The 20,068-nt window shown below is 42.3% G+C and overlaps 1 protein-coding gene across 1 annotated transcript in view; it reads left to right on the top strand.

Annotated features, from left to right (window-relative positions):
* Nucleotides 1–898: 898 nt before the first annotated feature.
* Nucleotides 899–20,068, top strand: part of GPRIN3 (GPRIN family member 3) — a 37,176-nt gene continuing 18,006 nt past the window's right edge. Inside the window, exon 1 of the mRNA XM_065837407.2 lies at nucleotides 899–1,214. The gene's annotated coding sequence lies outside the window, so the exon portion shown is untranslated. The remainder of the gene's footprint in view (nucleotides 1,215–20,068) is intronic.

Genomic DNA, 20,068 nt, shown 5'->3' with positions numbered 1-20,068 from the left:
TGAAATCTTCCCAGTTGTAAACCTGTGCTTGACTTGAATTATCAGGCACTGCAGAACCATTTCCTGTGACTGCAGCAGAGATAAAAATTCCACACTGGTAGGAATAAACCGAAATTAGAGCAAAGAATTCCAGACAATTATGAGTCCTAACCCAAAATGTCGTTTGCTGCTAATATTTTTGTTTGGATCTATTTTTGATGGCTTGCTGGAGGGGCAGTCCTTCATACAGAAAGCCGAACTTGCCTATCAGAAGCAACAATCCAAACGGAAAACAATGACAAGAGCTGCACTGCAATTCCCCATGCAAATTTGCGCAACTCCGCAAGCAAGCGGCTCATTAGGTGCCTAGGTAGCTATCTGCAGACACGCTTCCTCAGCTGCCCTACGCGGGACTAGCAGAAGTGGATGGAATTAGTGGATTTGGGATGTGCCGTGAAGAAGCTTAGCGTGTAGTTTTGATTTAGGAGATGGAAAGAACCGGCTCGTAGAGGAGATTATGCAGAGCCATCTCCTGCGCACCGTTGAAGCTCTGGCACGGCTGCCGAGGGGTCCGAGAGCCCCTTCCTCATCCCCGTGTCCCTGATGGAGCGCAGGAGCCTTCAGCTCCCGAGCTATAAAAGCCAGTCGAGGCCGCTGGTGCGGTTGGCCTGAGCTGGAGATGCCTCCCTGGAGGCACGTACCTGCCCGCACCCTCCGCAGTTGAGAGGGCTTGAGCCGAGGAGCAGGGGCTAAGCGCCGACGGGGAGGTTGCGAGGTGACTTCCCCGCTGGCCGGGGTCCCCTCGCCGCCCCCTCGAGAGCTGCTCCGCTCTCCCTGCGGCCCCAGGGGTGCTCCCGGCGCCGCAGCCCGGGCGCACCCCGCCTCCCCAAGCCAGTTGCCAGCCGCAGCTGCTAGCGGCCGGGAGGCGCCGCCGACCGCTCGGCACGACTGCCCGCGCAGCGGCACAGGCTGGCCGGGACTAGTCTGCCTGAGCAGCCTACAGCCGCTGCCTCTTCGTAGTAGGCACGAATCACCTCCCTCCTGCCCCCCGCGGCGGGGAGGGTCACCCCAGCGGAGCTCTCCTCTCCTCTCCTCCCTCCGTCCGCCCTCCTCTTCCCCCCGCTGCACACCCCGAGGAAGGGTTTGTTTTCCTGCCCGGATGATGAATTTCTCCGCAAGGTCATCCCTGCTCGCGGCGTCCGCGCGTCCGCGGCTCCCCGGGCGCCGCCGCGGAGGTAAGGGGCGGGGGTAGCGAAGGGGTCCTAAGCACCTCCACACTCCCCCCACCAGCAAGTTTTTTCGGCGCTGGAGAGGAGCGGAGTCGATGAGAGGACAGGTGCCCGGCACGGCAGGGTGGCGAGGCGGGGGGCTGCCACATCCGGCCGGCCTTGTCTGGCGCAGGGGTGCTGGGTGGGCTGAGCCGTGACCGGGAAGCGCGCCTCGAGGAGCCGGGGAGGGGGGGCGGCAGCTGGCCCTCCGCCACGCCGAGCGGACACCCAGGGGTGGGGGTGGCCGGGCCGTGTTAGCCCCAAAGGGGCCACTCGGTTCCTCTGCTGGTTTTTACCGGCACCTGGAAGCGGGTTGGGCTCCCACGTGGCCGGGAGCGCGGAAAACTTAAAAGCAAAAATAAAAATAAGGTGACCCCCCGCCCCCGAGCCGGGCTGGGGGGGATGCGCGGCGCGGTCGCCACGGCAGCGGTGCGGTCGCCACGGCAACGTGGCGGCGGCCCGCGGCCGCCGTGTCGCAGCGCGGAAGGTGCTCCGGCGGTCGCCGCCGCGGGGGGCAGCCCAGGTCCCCCGCCGCCCTGGCGTAGCTTCACGGTGAAGGGGCGTCCCTCCGGCCCGCCCCACGCCCGCTTCTGCGGCCTCCCCGATGGCGAAGCCAGACGACGACAGGCGTGCAGACGTACCGATGGACCCCCTGACGGCTGCCTCCGAAGCCCGGGGCTTCCGAAACCGCCGTCTCGGGGGTGCTGAGCTGCGAGCGGGAGGGTGGTCCGCTCGGGTTGCGAGCTGGGGTGCGCCTGGTGATGCTCCCCCGTGTTAGCGTCGCACAGCCAGCTCACTAGAGGCGCGTTGAGCAACCTGGCTTGGGGTGTTAGGGCCAGTCATAAATCCCGGACGGGCCTTTTCTTTGAGCTGCTGAAGTTGGTGGCAAAACTACAGATGATCTTGCCAGCTCCCGGTCTGTGACATGTGTTGTCCACAGGTCAGCCTGGTTTTTGTGCCCCACACAGGCCTTTGCTTCATTAATACTTTTTTCCTTCATGCTTTTTATCTCAGGAGAAGCTAATCATGCTGCTGGTCGATTGATTTATTAGAGTCATAAGGAATTATTACGATCCCATAATCTAACCTCTTTCATGATATAAAGCACAGACTATTCTCCAATGAGTCTGAGGTCCAGCCCACCAGCCTCTTCAAACAGTCTTGATTTAATGATATCCAATGATAGGGAATTAACTACATTCTTGGGTAACTGGCTCTGATCATTAATCTCCTTGTTAAATGTTTGCATCTTTTTTTCCACTTTGAACTTTTCTGACTTCATCTTCTAGCTACTGGATCTCGTAAAGTCTTTGTCTGTTAAATATCTATTTAGTTTCAGATCGTCTCCCTCTGCTCAGGTATTTAAGCGCAGTAATTGAATAGCCACTCAACATTGTCTCTGATAAGATAAATAGACTGGGCTCCTTTGGGCTCTCCCTAGAACTCAGATGCTCCCCAGGAGAAGGCTTGGCCAGTCTTCTCCAAGCCCCCACCATTGTCTTCCCTGGCCACCAGCACTGCACAGTGATTCCAGGAAGGCTCTCATTAATGTCACGTGTGGAGATAATAATCTCATGCTCAGTATTCCCCTGTCTATTCACCCAATGGTACGAACTTTTCTTTCCCACGGCTACACGGTGGGAACTTCTGTTAGTTCCCTGCATTTCTTTGTAAGCCAGGGTTTTCTCAGAAGCTGGTTGCTTTTCCTGTAAGGGACATTTAAATGAAATCTTCCTACATACATAACTTTGGATCTGCCTATATTAAATGGACTTTTCCCTCCTCTTATCACTTCCAGGGAGTCTGCAGCTCAGAAATTATGATAGAGCTCTAGTGTTTCTCCCTTTAGAAGTCCGCTGACTTTTTTTCCTGGGACCTCCATGCTAAAACCATATTTCTTCTTCTTGGCAGTGTTGGTGCCAGATGACCTTAAAGTTATTTGAAGTTTACTGAGGAGAAATTATACTGAGTAATATACAAACTGCAAACTGAAAGTGACCATTACAGTGAATTGGTTTTATAACTGCTTTCGTTCAGCTGTGTCTCTGAGTGTTGGTGAGAAAGAGATTTGCTTTCCTGTTTTAGAGAACTGTGAATTCCACTGCTGGGTATGACGTCTAGGCTGATACATATATTGTCATAATATTGTAAATCTTTGACTTGAATTTTGTGAGTTTTACTCACACCGAAGTGTGCTTAAGCCTGAATTTATAGCTCTCTTTAGAAAGCACAGTGTCTGAGAGTATGGGCCAGAGGTGGTTGTGTTTGACAGGATATTGTCAGGTTTTCCAGTGACATGTAGCAGACTGAAAGGATGAGACTGAGTAGTCTGAAGGCACCTGCTGTGGGAGATGGTACAAAATAATGAAGATGTTTGAAGTGGGCTTTTTGGTTGAGGTTGGCTTGGTTTGGTTTTTGGAGGGGGAGTGGGTTTTTTGTAATCACATTGACTTACCCTGTCTAAGAACTTAATGTCTGCTGAGGGGGGATGATGTAAGAAAGGTCCAAAAATTAAAGATCTTGCCTGTACATGCAGACCATCATCCCATGAAGGGAGGTAATTAACCTTGTCAGTAAGGTTTGTTTGCACGAATGAAGATAGCAGGTTTCAGCCTGTAGAATGACCTTTAGAATGTTTTCAAAGTGTTACAATTAAGAAACAATACATTCTGGTCGTGTAATGACTCAAGTGTCAGGACAATGATATTTCTTGAAATTTCACACAGGCTTTTCTGTTTTCCTCCTCAAGTTCCTGAAAATATGTCTATATAAATGATTGCACTAAGTATAAATAGTGATGGATGAATGAGGTACCCTTAAAAGGTCTGAAAATCCTTACTGAGATCAGATATCGTGTCTGATTGAATAGAGTGAACCTATGAGCTCTAGAATTGTGGTGAATTTGCTGTAGCTGGTGTCAGCATCTTAGTAATTGTTTATTATGCATATAATTGTATATCCCACCAACATGAAAGTTTGGAATTTTACTACCTGGGTGGTAGCTTCCCCCATCAATTGAAATTTAAATTCTGTCCCCCAAGCTCGGTTAGTTTCTCTGATTTTTTTTTTTTTTTCTTTCAACCTATGCTTTCCCTTCTCAAGGTTGCATCTTTAACTGCTTTTGCAATCAGAAGAGCATGTATATCTTCATATCTTTCCGTAGGGTGACTGGTCCCAAACATATCCATTCTTGAGTCACGATGACCATCCTGGGTCAGCCTAGCTTTATGAACTGTGGCTGTTAATTAATCTGACAAGGTCAGGACAGACAGATGGTAGTATTTTTATGAGTCTCAAACTTACAGTGTCAGCTGAAGACTGTTCAGCAAGTGCTGGGTTAGAGTTAGGTGGATTTCATTAGCAAAATATGTTGTCAGTAGTAAAATCTGTCAGTCTTGAGTACTACAACTATTACTGCCAACTTTATTTTTAACAGCATAAACTCCCTCTACCAGATGCAGTCAAAGCTAAGGAGAACCTGGTTATATTAAGAACAACATCCTGCATCTGATTTGTTTGTGAAATCATCACTAATGTAGGAGTAAGCTGCTCGTAGTCTTACAACTACAGACAGAGCAAAATTTTGTAACTTGTATAACTGTGCTTCTAGCAACACATCGTTTCTTAATTTATAACACCTATACTAAAGGCAGAGATGGGATAAAGGCTGAATCTGTTGCCTTTGTGGATCCAAGAGCAAGCCTGAATTAACAGGTGAAATTAGATAATAACATGTAAAGATTTCATAGCTGATAAAAATTTTATACCTGCCTTACAGAGTTATGAACTGTTTCTAATTGTGCAAAATTATTTTAAGTTATTTTTGCCATTATTGCCAGTACTTTGATGTTATTTAGGAAGATTAGAAATGTAACAAAAGTAGTCCAGAATTGTTTCATTATTAACCTTGGATACAACTTTGGTGCCCAGTTATGTAAGCATCAATACTATGTGACAAGATGTCTAAACTGCTTCCATATTTCAGGGGTGTATTTATACAGTCCTAAAATTACATTCAGCCCTTTGAAAGCAACCGCGAGGCTGATGTGGGCCCCAGTGAAAATTAGTTTGACACTCCTGTCATATTTGGTCTTATACATTGGATCACTTAGGTAAACATGCCTTCTTGAGAGTCAAAACAAAGCAAAGATTGGTAACATTTACTGTGGGAAAACAAGTTCTGTATATATTCTGAATAAAGTTAAATTATCTTCCAGTAGGAAAAGCTTTGAGAATTTATCTGAGTCTGGTTTATTTTTGCAAACAGTAAAAGTAGAAAAGGGCTACATATATCTGTTTTATTATATACTTGAACCTTGAACTCAGTAAAAGTTATAGAAACAAAGACTTGCAGTGATTTAATTTTTAATCGCAGATGATCAGTTACTTATTAGAGTTGAGTGATTTGTTTCTTAGAGACCATGCCTAAGAATTTGCTTTTGTAAATTGGCAGCAGATCTGTAAGGGCAGGTGTGAGTAAATATGGAAAAAACGCAACACCAACACTTGGAACTCCAAGCAGGGTGTGAGGGAGAAAGGCAAAGGGCAAAGTATAGACCAAAGGAGTAACAACTAGGAAACAACATAGTACCATTTTGCCCCCTGATTTGTCCTCTGTTAGCACTGGACACGTATTTTGGGAAAGTAATCTAAAAGTGGAGGGAAGAATGCCAGCAATCACAAATACTACAATAAGGCATGTCCACAGAGGACTGAATTATTTCTTTCATTTATCTCTAACTCCATGATCCTGTGTTACAAAACCTAGGGGCAGGTAAGGAAGTTGTTACCACAGCTCACATCAGCCAGATATCCAGGGAGATCCTGTTATTTTTGGAGTGATCCAGGAGCAACAGTCTGTATCTATTATACCTGTGGTTGTAATTGTTAGCAACACCCATTATTTTTACTGTTCATTTTACTATGTTTATTATACATAAGTAAAATGTGCTAATAACAGTTGAGTTTGCTCACTTCCTTGCCTGCTTTCCTCCCTCTGAAAGTGATTCTCCTAGAAAGACAAGGAGTTAATCAAGGGAGACATAAACACACACCCCAGTCCTTTGTTGAACTCTTAGTATCTGTACTATTAGCACCTCTGCATACCATTAGTATCTGTATCTAACATAGTGGAGACCAGCTCTAAGCTCAGACTCAAAGCTTGTATCACTTGCAAATGACAACAGTTCACTTTCCAAGCTAGGTTATATCACTGTCTAGCTTTGGAGATGAAAATACTCTGCTGAGTGGAAAATATTTTTTTTTTAGAATGGGATCATAAGAAGAATGTATCCTGGGCTATTTCTTGTCCTCCGTCTCAGGCAACCTTCACAGTCACTAGTAAGGAAGCAAACTCGAATGTGATAAAAGATAGGAAGCACATTGCTAGATGGTGCAGTCTGGTGAACTTCAGGTCCAGGAAGTGGCAGCATTGCTAAGTTTAAAATAATTAATATTGTCTGTGTATTGACTGTACTTACATAGTAATGATATAGGCACTCTTATTTGTGTGCCTATACATTAATGCACACACACAAATGGGGCAAGGGCAATGTTCTCTGAAGGGCTGGTAGTCTAGCAAAGTCTGGCAAGAGCTAACAAAGCTACCTCAGTAGTTCAGTAAGCTACAACTAGGTGTTTGTTCAACTGAAGCACATATGAAGTAATGTATTCTTATTGTCTGAAAAAAACAATACAAATATCATAGGCAGAAAGTGGTGGTTGAACATTCAGCTTTGGCAGGTCTTATTATTTGCCCTTTTATCTGACTTTTTTTTTTTTTCTGCTAAAAAGACCGGGTGTTTGAAATAATCTTAAAAAGCAATCAGTGTACCCTTGAATTCTCTCTGTGACACCTGTTTCTTGAGATTGTGCTGTAGCTCAGTGGTTATAATTAATATTGTCGGCTCCTCACAATCATGCAATTATTACTAGTTGCTGATTTGTCCCAAAAAACAGGATGGCTATGTATATGTATATGTATATGTATATGTATGCATATGTGGTTGGTTGTTTTTTGTTTTTATTTTTTCTTTTGGAAAAAGTTGGACAAATATTGGTTACAGTGATCAGGATCCGAGATTGCATTCTAGTGGTGAAAATATTTTTTTTTTCCCGGTGATGCTTATGTGCAAATAAACCAAAAGCTCTGTTTTCAAAAGGCAAGTAAAAAAAAAAAAAAGAAGAAACAAAGTGCTGTGCAATTATTTTTATTGCTCTGCATGCAAAAATACAACAAGAACACAAAAAGACTTGAACATTGTGCTACATCATGACTAATCTTAAAAGGATACTATAAAAAGCAATGGCTTTTCTCAGTTGATGACAGTGAAGTCAGTCAAGATTTAATTCAGAAATTTTCCAGTGGCTCCAGGGCCCCCTTTTTACATGCAAGACTAGAGATGCTGCTTCATGGAAAAGTCACAAGAAATCTGAGAAAATCAGTCAAGGTGTTATTATGGCAACGACAGGAATTTCCAATGCGAGATAACAAAGCATCTGATGTTACCTTAAATTTGTGTAAAGAGGAGTCAATTCGTTAACATTTGTGTACGAAACAAATAAAAATATTATGTGGTCGGGCATAGATTTCAGATGGATGGATTTGTCCTTTCCTGGGTGTAACGATAAAAGAAACAAACAGTAGACTGATTACTAATTTGATTTTACACAGTTCTGGGAAGAGGCAAGTGTTCCTGTTGGTAGAGGGTAGAGCCGGAGCATGTTTTTTCTGGTACTGATGTGGGGTCTGTCAGCTCAGGGGTGAGCAGAGTCCCATAACCTACAACCAGACTGACTGAAAGTGATTTCTACTCTTGGGTAGCCATTTTGCCTTAGTAAAGAAACTGCAAAACATATTGAAGTCCAAGGACTGGTGCTTTCCCTTGGGTGTGATCTTAGTTCCACAAGTAGCGTGTTTGCCAAGTGCTCAGGGAACGGTCCTCCCTTTCCACAGGGCTCCATGTGATCAGGGAGAAATGCCAAAAGCAGGATCGAACAGCAGAGTAAATCTGGAAAGTCAGTGGAATGGACTAGGCAGAAAATCTTCTCACAAAGATTATGTGGACAGGGCATTTGCATTTTAGCAAACCTCTATTTTCTTAGACTACTGGAGCTACAGTTTCAAGCAGTTTTTAGGGTGTCCTCTGGGCACCGAGGAATGAAGTAGACAACACCAAGTCCCAAGTTCAGAAACCAGAAAGGTGTAAAAGCCCTATAAGTCTTCCCAGGCCTGGTCTCCTAGAAGCAGTCCGGCTGTTGGGGAGTTATCTAGCCCTTTGGCTAGAAAAGGCTGAAGGATAATCAGCCCTTACTATTTAACAAACTAGAGGGTCACTATCATTAATGTCACTCTCCTTTCCCTGAAGCATCAGTTTCACAAAAAAACTTCACACAGTTGAAAGACTTAGCTTTAGAGATGAGTCATTAGGAAAATGATAAAATACAATAAGCATACTGGGGGGTGGAGGAAGGGGTAGAAGTAATGTGATAAAATATTTGGCAGGAAGATGGTACTCTGAGAAGAGCTGTATGGAAATAAGATGACAGAATTATTCCACTCTGAAAGACTGGTATTTCACAAGCGCTTGAAGTTTTATAACATTGCAGCATGCCACAGCATCTCCATATTCATTAAAAGAAAATGTTAATCCTCCCCTTGAGGTTAATAGTTAGGGACTATCTGTTAAAAGCCAGTGAATGGTCTATGAAGGTCTGCATAAGTTTATTAGAACCCAGATTTCTGCTCAAGCTAAGCAGTAGCCTTACAAGATCTCCTGTTTCAGCACTCTGAAAACTGACATACGTTTCCATCCGGTCTGTTAGGACAGGTATCCCAGTTACAAATGCAACCATGATAACATGTGACAATTCTTAGTTGCAGATTCAAAGGCATTTTCACAGAAAGGGTAAGTGAAGGGTCACCCCAGTCTGTGGTAGGGCAGAATAAAGTGAAGAGGCTTTTGAGCCCGTCTGCTGTTCAGTCCTTCAAACAAACCTGTTTATGCCATAAGCATGAGCACTGCTAATTGCAAATGTGCTTTCACCTACCTTAGCCATGGGCTGAATAGACTTGGAAGACCCACTTCTGCATGTGGTGACTTCAGGACAGGACTGCACAGAATTTGTGCTGTTTATATCATACCTGAGAACATCGGGCTTGTAGTTTTGGCCATGTGCTGATGATATGCTAGAAGTGCATGAGGGTGCACTGCAGACTGTGACTGAGGAGTAAAAGCTGTTCATTCACTTCCTGAGAAGTCAACCAAGCTCCATCAGGATATGCAGGGGAAAATTTTAACAAATGGGCATTACAGAAGGATTAACTTCATTTATTTAGCTGCTTTTGCTTTTGTCACTTAAGAATTAATCCAGCCTTTATTGATTGTTTAAGTCGTGATTAGCTTGATGCCTAAGAAATGGAAGGGATAAACAGTTTCCTCCATATATTGCAGGCATAGAAACTAACAAAGAGATGGTTTTTCCTTCGGTGAGGGAGAGGGGTCTTAACCTCCTGGCTGGGTTCAGTGTACACCTCAACTTAAAGGGGACAGGTCAGACCTCAAGTCATGGAGTCACTTTACACCATCCACAGTGCAATACAAGAAGATAATATCCTTTCATAAGGCCTTCCCTCAGAAATACTCTTGTATTAAATGTTTTACTTTGAGAGTTGCTTCCAGCTGAACCATGCTTGGCCATTATTGCAGAAACATGTGCAGTTGATATTGAGAAATGACAGAACAGTATTTATTCAGTTCTAAATATGCTCTTAACATGAAGGACCTCAGAGGAATATTGCTTGGAAAATGTATTTTTATAATAAAATGACCTATTTTAGAATTACAATTTTCCATTCTGCAGGAGGCAGGAGGGTGGCAGGAGGCTTGCCAAAGAGATTGACAATAAGCAGGCTCACACATGCTGCCTAACGAGAAGATGAGTGGACTGAATCTATTAGTAATATGGCACATGAGGGTTTTTTCAGCTAGGTTCCTGAATGCAGGCTATTTGTATGTTACATCCAAATCAACATGCCTGCAGGAATGTGAGCAGATGTTCCTATCAGCAGTCAACCCAAACATGAGCTGCTCCTCAAAAGTCTTGGGAGAAGAAAACAGAGTAAAAGGAAGACAAAGCTAGTAATAGTTTTGTTAAGTATCTACCAAGAAAGTATGCTTCAATTACATTGCATTTCTAATACTATGATCCGAAATAGTGAGCTGTGTAATGAGTGTTATTTGCTGTTACTCATCAGTTCCATCTGCACAGATGCTCCAAGACAACCCATGTGGTGTTGCTTCTCCAGTAGCAGAGCCTGCTTTCTGGTGACTAATGAAACCCACCTACACAGCATCAGTTTGTCTCATCTTTTGCCCATTGAAACCTTTCTTCTTTTTCATGTGATTTATCATCTAGCTTCAGCAATCAAGTTAGTCTTTAACCACCACATGAGTTCAACTAGTTGGCAATCAAAGCCACACCTATTATTGTTAAATCACATTGGTGCCAGTAGCTAACATGCTGCTCAGAAGAAAAAACTTAATTTTAGAAGGATGAAATTTGACCCTGCAATTAAAGGCTGTAATTCCTGTGATGCAATGCCATCAAATGGGCCTGCCAGAAGTACCCAACCAGAAATAATAAATTAATAGGAAATTACTCCAAACACCATAGTTGTCATTCTGACGTGAAGCCAAATGACATCATCCTTTCAGCCATCCAATCTTAGGCAGCTGATTCAGAATGAATTTAGGGCAGATGAAGTAGAGATCAATGGACAGAATATTTAGCCATGGTACTTAATCCAGCCAGTAGCATGACCTTTGTAATCCTAGTCTGTCACAGTCTTTAGTGATGGTCCTGAAATACTCCTGGCTTGTACACAGCAATGGCACCACCCTAAACAGCAGATAGTGATGCTAATGAACTCCCAAGAGTTAAAAGTTTAACCAGTGGCTCCTGCAAGTCCAGAACCTGTCTCCAATGTGCTTTGCATAGATGCAGTGCACTGTGCAGAAGGATTTCAAGCCCAAAGTTTTCTATGCAATGGTTTGTTGCAATACCATTTCATTTAAGAAAGACCAGAGTGGTAGAAAGTTTGCAAAGAAAAAGATGATGAATAGGTCATGTCATGACCTTCTCAGTTCTGTGTCTGACTGCAGAAAGGGGGTTTATGATCACTTTCATGCAGTCTTCCTGATGCTTCTTTGAACCTTTTTTTCGAGCGGTTAATGATTCAACTTCTCCTTATATCTTGAATGGAAATGTGAGTGTAAAAATTCCTATTTTCTAATAGACCATATGGTGGCTCTCACTAAGCTTTTGCACGGTGGATTTAAACACAGTTAAATTTGTCTTGGTGTGGAACCGTTAGCTTAGTTTTTGAGAGCATTTCAAAGAAATATGCATGAAAATATAGATTACTCTTTGAATTAATGCAGTATTTTTCCATCTCTCCTTCCTCCTCTTGAAGTCTGCCTCTGTGTGCTGCATGTGGAAATCCATCCATAGGCTCCTGAGCTGAGCTCCATGACCAGAACTTAACCGATAAATTTCCTGTCGTAACCTAGTCTTGATTTGAAATTCTTCACTGCTGACAGTTGAAGCAGTTCATCAGTCATATACAGTTAATGACTAATTCTGTCTTTCTTGAGAGAGGATTTCCTGTTTGCGATTGAAAAGAGGGCAGTCTTCAGGAAAATGCACATTTGCCTTCTGCACATATGCATTTTTTAATGAAGTCTATTTGCTTTCCTTTTCTTGCTTCTTATGTCCCTATTCACAAACAAATGCTTTCTGCATAGTCAGATGCGAGGGCAAAAAATCATGGACTCCACACAATCCAATGTGAATTCAAGCAGAGCCATTTATTACAGAAACAAGCCTCCTTATATATGCAGTTATTTCCTGATCACGCGTCCATGCTCCAAGCATGCATTAGCTGATTGGATATTGTCCATGTTCACAGATTGTCCACGCGCCTGAGTCTCACTGCTGTTTTTCAGGGTGCTGTTTTTCAGCCTTTGAGTTGACCTTGAGATTCCTTTGGCTAGTTCAGAAATAAATCTCCATCTAATAGAAACCCATCCACACAACAATCTCAAGAAAATCCCTCAAATTTCCCACAATTCCCCCTTTTTGTTTTTGAACCAGCCAGGCCTTGTTTACAACGTGCGGAATCATCTTTGAAATACACTGCAGCATACAACATATGATTAACAACAATGATTACAGCTAAGCCTTACATAATAAGATCAAACAACTACCGACCTATTTCCAAGCTTTTAAACCATTTGTCAAACCTTAATTCTACTATGACAATCTTATTAGCGTGCTGGTTTAGTTTGTCTAAAGTGCTATGAATAGATCCAGAATGATTAAACAAGTTAATACAACGTCTTTCTCTTAAATTCATCACAACCATGTCCTTACAATAACAACAAAAATCTATAGCAACACGATTTTGAAATGTAACATGCCTAATACCTTCAACATCTACTATTAATTGAGTTAGTATCTCAGAAGTTAGATTAGCCTGTTTAGAAGACCAATAGCTTAACTTTGATATGTCTCCTAAAGCATTACCAGCCACTAGACTAGGGAGAAGGAGTGCAGTAGATACTATGGTAGGAATGTCTCATAATTTTACCTCATTTTTGCATTGACTACCTAAGTGTAATATCACTCTTTTGACTCTCCTGCTGTTTGCTCAAATTGCCATTCTCCACAGAGGGTACACCACCTGCTTGCTAATGGGCTTCTAGACCACCAGGTCTGTGAGCATCCATAACACTGAATTAGGATCCATGGTTTACATCTGAAACAGTCCTCACAACTTCTCTCCCTCCTGTCCGTCTGCATCTGTTGAATCTTTGTTGAATCCACTTCAGTCCTCGGCCTGTAGTGACACAAACATAACCTTTTCCACAGGTTATCTGTTGATGCGGCCTTTTCCATTTACCATTAACTAGTGATCTGACCGTAACTAATGTAGGTTCTTTCTGATTTAGCATGGTTTTGGGTCATACTTGCAAAGTGCTTCATCACAGGGCAAATTTGGGCTGCACCACTTAGATATAAGTGATTCATAACATACAATGCTTTTGGCAATTGGTTTTGTGGTGTTTTCCCTACTTCTCCCCCCTTTTTGTTTAAAAAAACAAAACCAGAAACAAAACCAAACCAGTTCAGAATCAGATACTTGCATTGGACCTTGACTACATACTCAGAATCACAAATCAAATTTAGAGATTCCTCCTTAAAAAGCTCTAAGTAATGTAAAGCTGCACCAAGTTCTGCTAATTGGGTTGAACCTTCAATAATTTGTATAGAATGATGCCAATTGTTATCTTCATGCCAGACCACTACAGCTTTATGAGACTTCCCAGAACCATCAACAAAAAGTGTGTGAGTATGTAGGATCAGACCAGATACAAGTATGGTCTGTGACCTGATGTTAAAGACTTGCAGGTTCTGCATCAATTTACATTTAGGCATGCCAAAAGCTGTGCTGTTAAGAAAATCAGCTAGTGCGATTTACAAGGATGTAGATTGCAAATAAAAAATCAAAATTAAATGTCACGAATGGTACATGTATGACAAAAGGATCATAGCCTATTAAGACTTAAATTAATTCCCTGCATTTCTTGATCAGAGTAACAATTGGTATATCAGTCTGTTAGCATTCTCATCATACTGTCCCACAATAGCCACAGGTTGTTTCTATGTTGTAGCTATAAATAGACAAATCTGCAAGTCCAACTGAATGCAGTCAGCCTGTAAGGTTGTCATAAACTTATTCCTCAAAGTTTCCAACTCCATTTTAGCTGTCATATTTATTGGATATTGTTTTCCCTTACCGGATCGAAGTCCTGTTTCAGATCTATCAGTGTAGTATTTGCTTTATCAAAACATTGGCTGTTAATACTAGTGGAAGTACAGCATTCGAAATTTCCTTGGAGGTTTCTCACTGGCAGCAAGCAGATCTGCACCATCCAAGCAGCTTCTCGTAGGGCATGCAACTAAACAGAATTCCCAGAAAATGTTATTTGAGCTTATGATTTACTTAATGAATCTTGACCCAAGAGAGGTATAGAACTTTCTGGCAACTACAAGAATTCATGTATTAAAACTTTGTTCCAAATTTGGCATTCTATTGGTCTCAAAAAACAGCCTTTCTTTCATTCTCTCCCATGACCTCAAAAACTAGCATGGTGAATTTACTAAGAAGTCTCTTACAACCAGTTATCACGGAATAAGTCTGTTAAAAAAAAAAAAAATTGGTTTAAATTTCCAGCTTCATTAGAACTATGGATCCACTGGCAATACCTTTAAATCTCAACCTTCAGACTCCTTGATGCAGTACTACAGTTCTCTAGCAGTAACATTGCTGGGGGGGTGGGGAATAAAACCTCCTTCTTGCCCCCATCTGAGATGGCAAGATCTCCAACCCAGCATGAAAACAAATCAGTTCAAACTCCACATCAAACCAACCTGGCTCCACTCCACACCCAAATTAGTACCACTCTGACCTCCCCAAAGCTGACCAGTGTGAAAAGACTGACTTCAGCAAGGAGGTAAAATGATGAGCTCTTTCCCCAGATGTGCCAAAACCTAGGAGACAAGACAGAAGCAGAAAGAAACAGCACTAACAACCCCTGATTCAAAGCCGAGAAGCAACACAGTGCCATAACAAGGATGGATGAGAATACTCCAGGAAAAAAAAGACAGAGTGGGGGGAGTAAAGTCCACCCTTTCTCCACTTAGCAGCAGCCAACCAGGTTTTTCCATTTTTTTTTTTTTTCCTTCTTTCTCTTCTTGCTGCAGTTCAGATGTAGCCAAGGCCACGCAGCTGGCGGAATCGCTGGTACAAAGTGGGAGGCTCTGGCAAACTCCTCGGTTACAGTGAGCTGAGTTTTATACACCATTCCAATTAGCTCAACAGTTGTTACATTCCTCAGCCCCATTTACCTTTTACAATTTACAGATGTCAAAATACAGTATATTAAACATCAATCCATTATTCCATTTTCCTAGATCCAAATCAGTTCATATTCCAGCAACTTTTAAACACAACTTCATACAATACCAAGTTCACATCCATCATAGCATTTAGGTGTTTGTTTGTTTCTTTTTTTGTTTCTTTTTTTTTAAATTTTTTCTCTTTTTTTTCTTTTCCCTTTTTTCTTTTTTTTTTTTTTTCAGTGCAAAACAGAGTTTAACAATTTAAATTCTTTTCTGGTCTCAAAATTACTAGATAACAATATAAGCAATTACTCTAATGCATAAGGATGCATTCTAAGGGAGAGCAAGGTGGAATTTTAGCAGTGGAAGTGGTTCCCATTTTGTAATTATCTCCCCAAACAAAATTCTTTTGGTACCAAATATAAATATGCAAATTAAAATACTGAGCTCAGATACGAAAACCAAATACCAAGTTCAAATATGCAGATAGATCAGAGTTACACTTACTCAAGCCAATATCTCAATTTTAGCATTGCGCCTTTGGGCCGCTCACTGCTCAGCCAGGCAGAGGTGCCGCCGGGTCTCCCTGATAAAACAGGTCAGTGCGCGCTGGAGCCCAATCGGCACCCACCCCTCCGCCGCTGCAGCAAGCTGGACTGGGCAAGGCTTTTATCAGTGTCTCATCTGGTGCGCTGCAACTGTTATTCCAAAACCAGGATTTGCATCCACTTGCTGTGGATACAAAAAGGCCAAATCCAGCACATCGAGATGAGACACAGCCTATCAGAGTTGCACGAGTCTGGATATTGGAATAAAGCTAGTATGCTAGAAAGAAAAGTAACAGCTATTACACATAAAATCTTATCATCACGTCCATGCAGTAAAGGAACTAAATTACTCATCATCTTCTGTATTATCATAAAATGCACATTTTGAGTCAACGGATTTTCATGATTTAACAGTCTGTGAACTTACTGTGCCATATAACAGACAAAGACCTATTAAACTGTAATATTCTTAAACAGATAGCCACAAAGAAAACAGGTTAATAAGGAAAACATTGTGCAGACTTCAACAAGTTTACTGTGACCTGTGTGTTATCAGTTAACTCTCAGCTTGTTGAAGTTCAAACCGTTCTGCCTCTAAAACTGTCTGAAACGATTTAATGATCTCTTGTAGGGATTTATTTTGTCCTACTCTTCTCACCTTAAAAACAACATTAATTGCAACAAAGTGTTATACTTCAAGATTCTATTCCCCGGACACTTTTCCCAATCGTTTAACTCATACAGCAGCCACCATTAATTACAATATTTCGCAGGATCTTCCTTCCTCATATTTCCTAGTGCTTTCCTATGTTTTAAAACAGCTCCCAATACTGATTTCTTAGGGACATGACCAATACCAGTCATTTCTGACCCCATCTTATAAGTAAAAACCTTGAGAAGAGGGAGGGAGGTAGGGAAAGCACAGGGCTGCTTGCAGCGCAAGTGAGAGAAGTGGGGAGAAAGTTTTATGGTGTACTTATACCACAAAGAAACAATTCTAACAACAACCAGTGAAACAATTAACTCACATTCCTGACAAGCTTCTTGATTTTCAGAGAGGCAATACACAGAAGCATATAATATGTACTGTAAAACCCGCAGATAACACATTGCTAGCAAACATTAGCATTCTCTACTGCTAATTTCAACACCAGTGCTTCCTTAATTTCTAAGTTTTTTTTAACCTCTTGAAGATGGTCAATAAATTGCATGTAATTCTCATTGGGACCCTGATTAATAGTTATAAACAATTTGGCTGCTTTGTTGGTTTCAGACACCTCTACTATAGCTTGATATGGAAGAATTCACTCAGCAGGTGTAGAGACAGGTCAGCCTCATAAATAGAATAAAGTCATTGAGTCCATGTGGGAGAAGGCCGGTGTTCCCAGGATCAGCATTTACCCTTATTCTCCAGTTTTGTGGGAGAAACTTAGGACTGAGGCACACTAACCTTGAGCTGCACTGGCTGAGCAACTTGACCTAGTTGCTTCCCAGAAAGAAGACCAGGGGGTTAATGAATTGCCACTAATTGCAGCTTTTCCCTTAAAATAAAGGGCAAAGCCTCCACACACTAGGGGAAAAGAGCATGTTTTCTGTCCTCCTAGGAAAGCAAAAGGGTGGGAGTTTTGAAGTGGTGATGGAGGATCCTCCAGCCCATCTGCAGTGCTAACCAAACATCTGTCTCTCTTGAGCCACCTCCCATGGCAGTCTGCATTTGCAAAGATGTTTTTCTCCTGTTGACTTGGAGTAGAACACATGCAACAGTTTTCCTGTGGCTGCCCATGCCTGGTGTTTAGAGTTGTTAATAAATAGATGAGGGAGCAGAGCAAACAGAGCTGAGGTAGTGAGGACCAAGCTATAGCAGAGCTTACCTGGACTGTGCTGACCAGCAGCTGAGCAGAGATGGAGGGGAAGGTTCAGGCTCCACACCTTAGTGACAGACAAGTCACTTGAAGTGGGACCTGAGTTTTTTATAATATGGTTATACAAGGAACACCTGATAAAGTGCTTTCAGTTTCCTAGCTCTATAGCTTGGATTTGCTTGATCTTCTGACGCAATCTGCCTCTCTGCCCACATACTACTTTCATTCATTTGTGATCTGCTCTAGGTTCCCTTGTTCAAGCATACAGGCTACAGGTTTATAGGAAGGGTCACTCAGAACAAATTGCCTTGCTCTGTGCAAAAGAAGCAGCTCACCTGTAAGAAGAAAAAAAAAAAAGCAAAAAACAGTTGAGTGGAGTTGCTTGCTCAGTATCTCATTGCCTGGATGTCCTCCTATGTGTTGTCAAATGTTCATAGTCCATCCAGTCCTATGTCTTGCCCAAACTTTCAGAAGAGTAAGAGCATTAACAGAGCTGTTTTCAAAAGTGCTTACCTCTTTGTGTCAATGCTTACAGATCTACAGTGGTTTGCAAGGACTTTTCTTGGGTGGATGGCCTTCCTAGATCAGTGACATTCTTTGCTTGTTCAGCTTTAAGGTAGTGGTTTTGGGGTTCTGTGTTTTTGATTTTTTTTTCTTCAGAAATGCTGGCAGCAGCATATTCTGTATGCTTGTTTGGTTTTCTAACTTGTGCTTTAACACAGGTATCAGTCTGCTTTGCCTCTTTATAGATTCAGGACTTGCTGTATATCAGTAAACCAGTGAGAGGATACCCCTTTTAATATTTTCTGGTGATGTTTCAAAGGTAGGTCTCTGAAGATTCCTCATTATTGCAAAGAGTTTTTTGCAGGAGATGGCATGTAGGAGAAAGGTTCTGTAGTTGAATCACTGGCATGAGACAGTGTCTGTGACACAATTTTCTCTGTGATCTTCAGCTGTATTAGCTTCTGAAGAAGAGGGAGAAAAATACCGGTTCCTATCTCTGCTCTGTATCTTGCCTGCTTCAGCTGTGAATGTTTGGTATGTCTATGCTCACATGTAGCATCCAGCAAAATGGCAGAATATGTTAGGGCCTTCTGGCATTTCTTGGTTAAGAAGGAATTGTATTTTCAAAAATATTGAGCAACTTTTAGCTCCCACTGGCTTTGCTGATGTTTCTGATCATTCAGCACTTTTAAGAACCAGACTTCTTTGATTTAAGTGCCTAGCTTTAGTGACCCAGATTAGGCTGGATGCCTGTCTTTACATTAGCATATATAAAATTTTATATATATATATGTCTGTCTGTCTGCAGTCATGTATGTATGCATAGCTTGTGGTAATGAAAATTGTATCCATAAATAGGATGCCAATAAAAATATGTTGTGGTAGGAAGCCCACTGTGCATCCACAGCTGTCAGATGACTGGTTGAAGTACCTAGCACTTATCTTCACGAAGGTCCTATGTGGAAATAAACCATCTTGTCTGAATTTTCATCCTGGCTCTAAGGGTGCCATGTGTTCTCTCACTCCTTCAAGTATGCCTTTGTGCATGAGGCATCTATGTTCAGTGCAAGTCCAGTAATTAAGCCCTAAGCTGTGAATGATTGTTTTTCATGGCCTGTCAGCTTCCACTCTGGCTGACTTAGACACAAGGACAAAGCCATCGTGCAGCCCCACTCGCTCACAGCTCTGCTCCAGCAAGGTACAGCCTGACCTCAGCTCACTTCTAAGATTTGCAGGTTAAATATGCTGGCAGCTTGAGCAAGGGCAGCTAGAACTGCTCTGAAGAGGAATAAGACAGAACACAGCCTGAGCTGAGGGGCTGGACATTAGGTGATAAACCCTGTAATTGCTTGTGGCTGCCACATCCCTCCCTTGTGTTTTTTTGTGGGAGTTTTTTTGTTTATTTGTTGTTTTTTGTTGCTGTTGGGTTTTGTGGGGTTTTTGTTTGTTTTGGTGTTGTTTTAATGCCTGGGGACATGTTCTGCTCTCCTACCATGAAGCAGCTTTGTGTAGCTTGAGAAGCTTGTAGCTCCACCATACACAAAGGTGAGCTGACGGGATAGATGACACAGTGAGTGCTGGTCGTGCTGCCCCTAGGGCTGTCTGGTTTGGGTTTGGCCAGGTGGTTGAAGCAGCTAGTTTCAGTAAACCTTAGACTTTGTTAAACCCAGATGTGATATATCTTGTTTGAGCTGCCATTTTAATTAATGATAATTATATTAATTAACCAATTTGGCAATCATCCTGAGGGACAGTGATTCAAGTAAAAGTTAATGTTTTTTTACCGGTGTCTCCCTCACAGTGTGAGCTGTTTCAGTCACCTAATAAATGGAAATGTAAATATCCCTGACTTAAATGCAGAAGAAATGAGGAGAAGAGGTATGCCCAGTGTTAGGCTCAGTATAAACTTGGAACTCTAGCTCTGGAAGATTCCAGCCCTCAA

The sequence above is a fragment of the Patagioenas fasciata genome, chromosome 4 (genome assembly GCF_037038585.1).
Source record: "Patagioenas fasciata isolate bPatFas1 chromosome 4, bPatFas1.hap1, whole genome shotgun sequence".
NCBI lineage: Eukaryota > Metazoa > Chordata > Aves > Columbiformes > Columbidae > Patagioenas > Patagioenas fasciata.
This window is presented reverse-complemented; position numbering and strand designations above follow the sequence as displayed.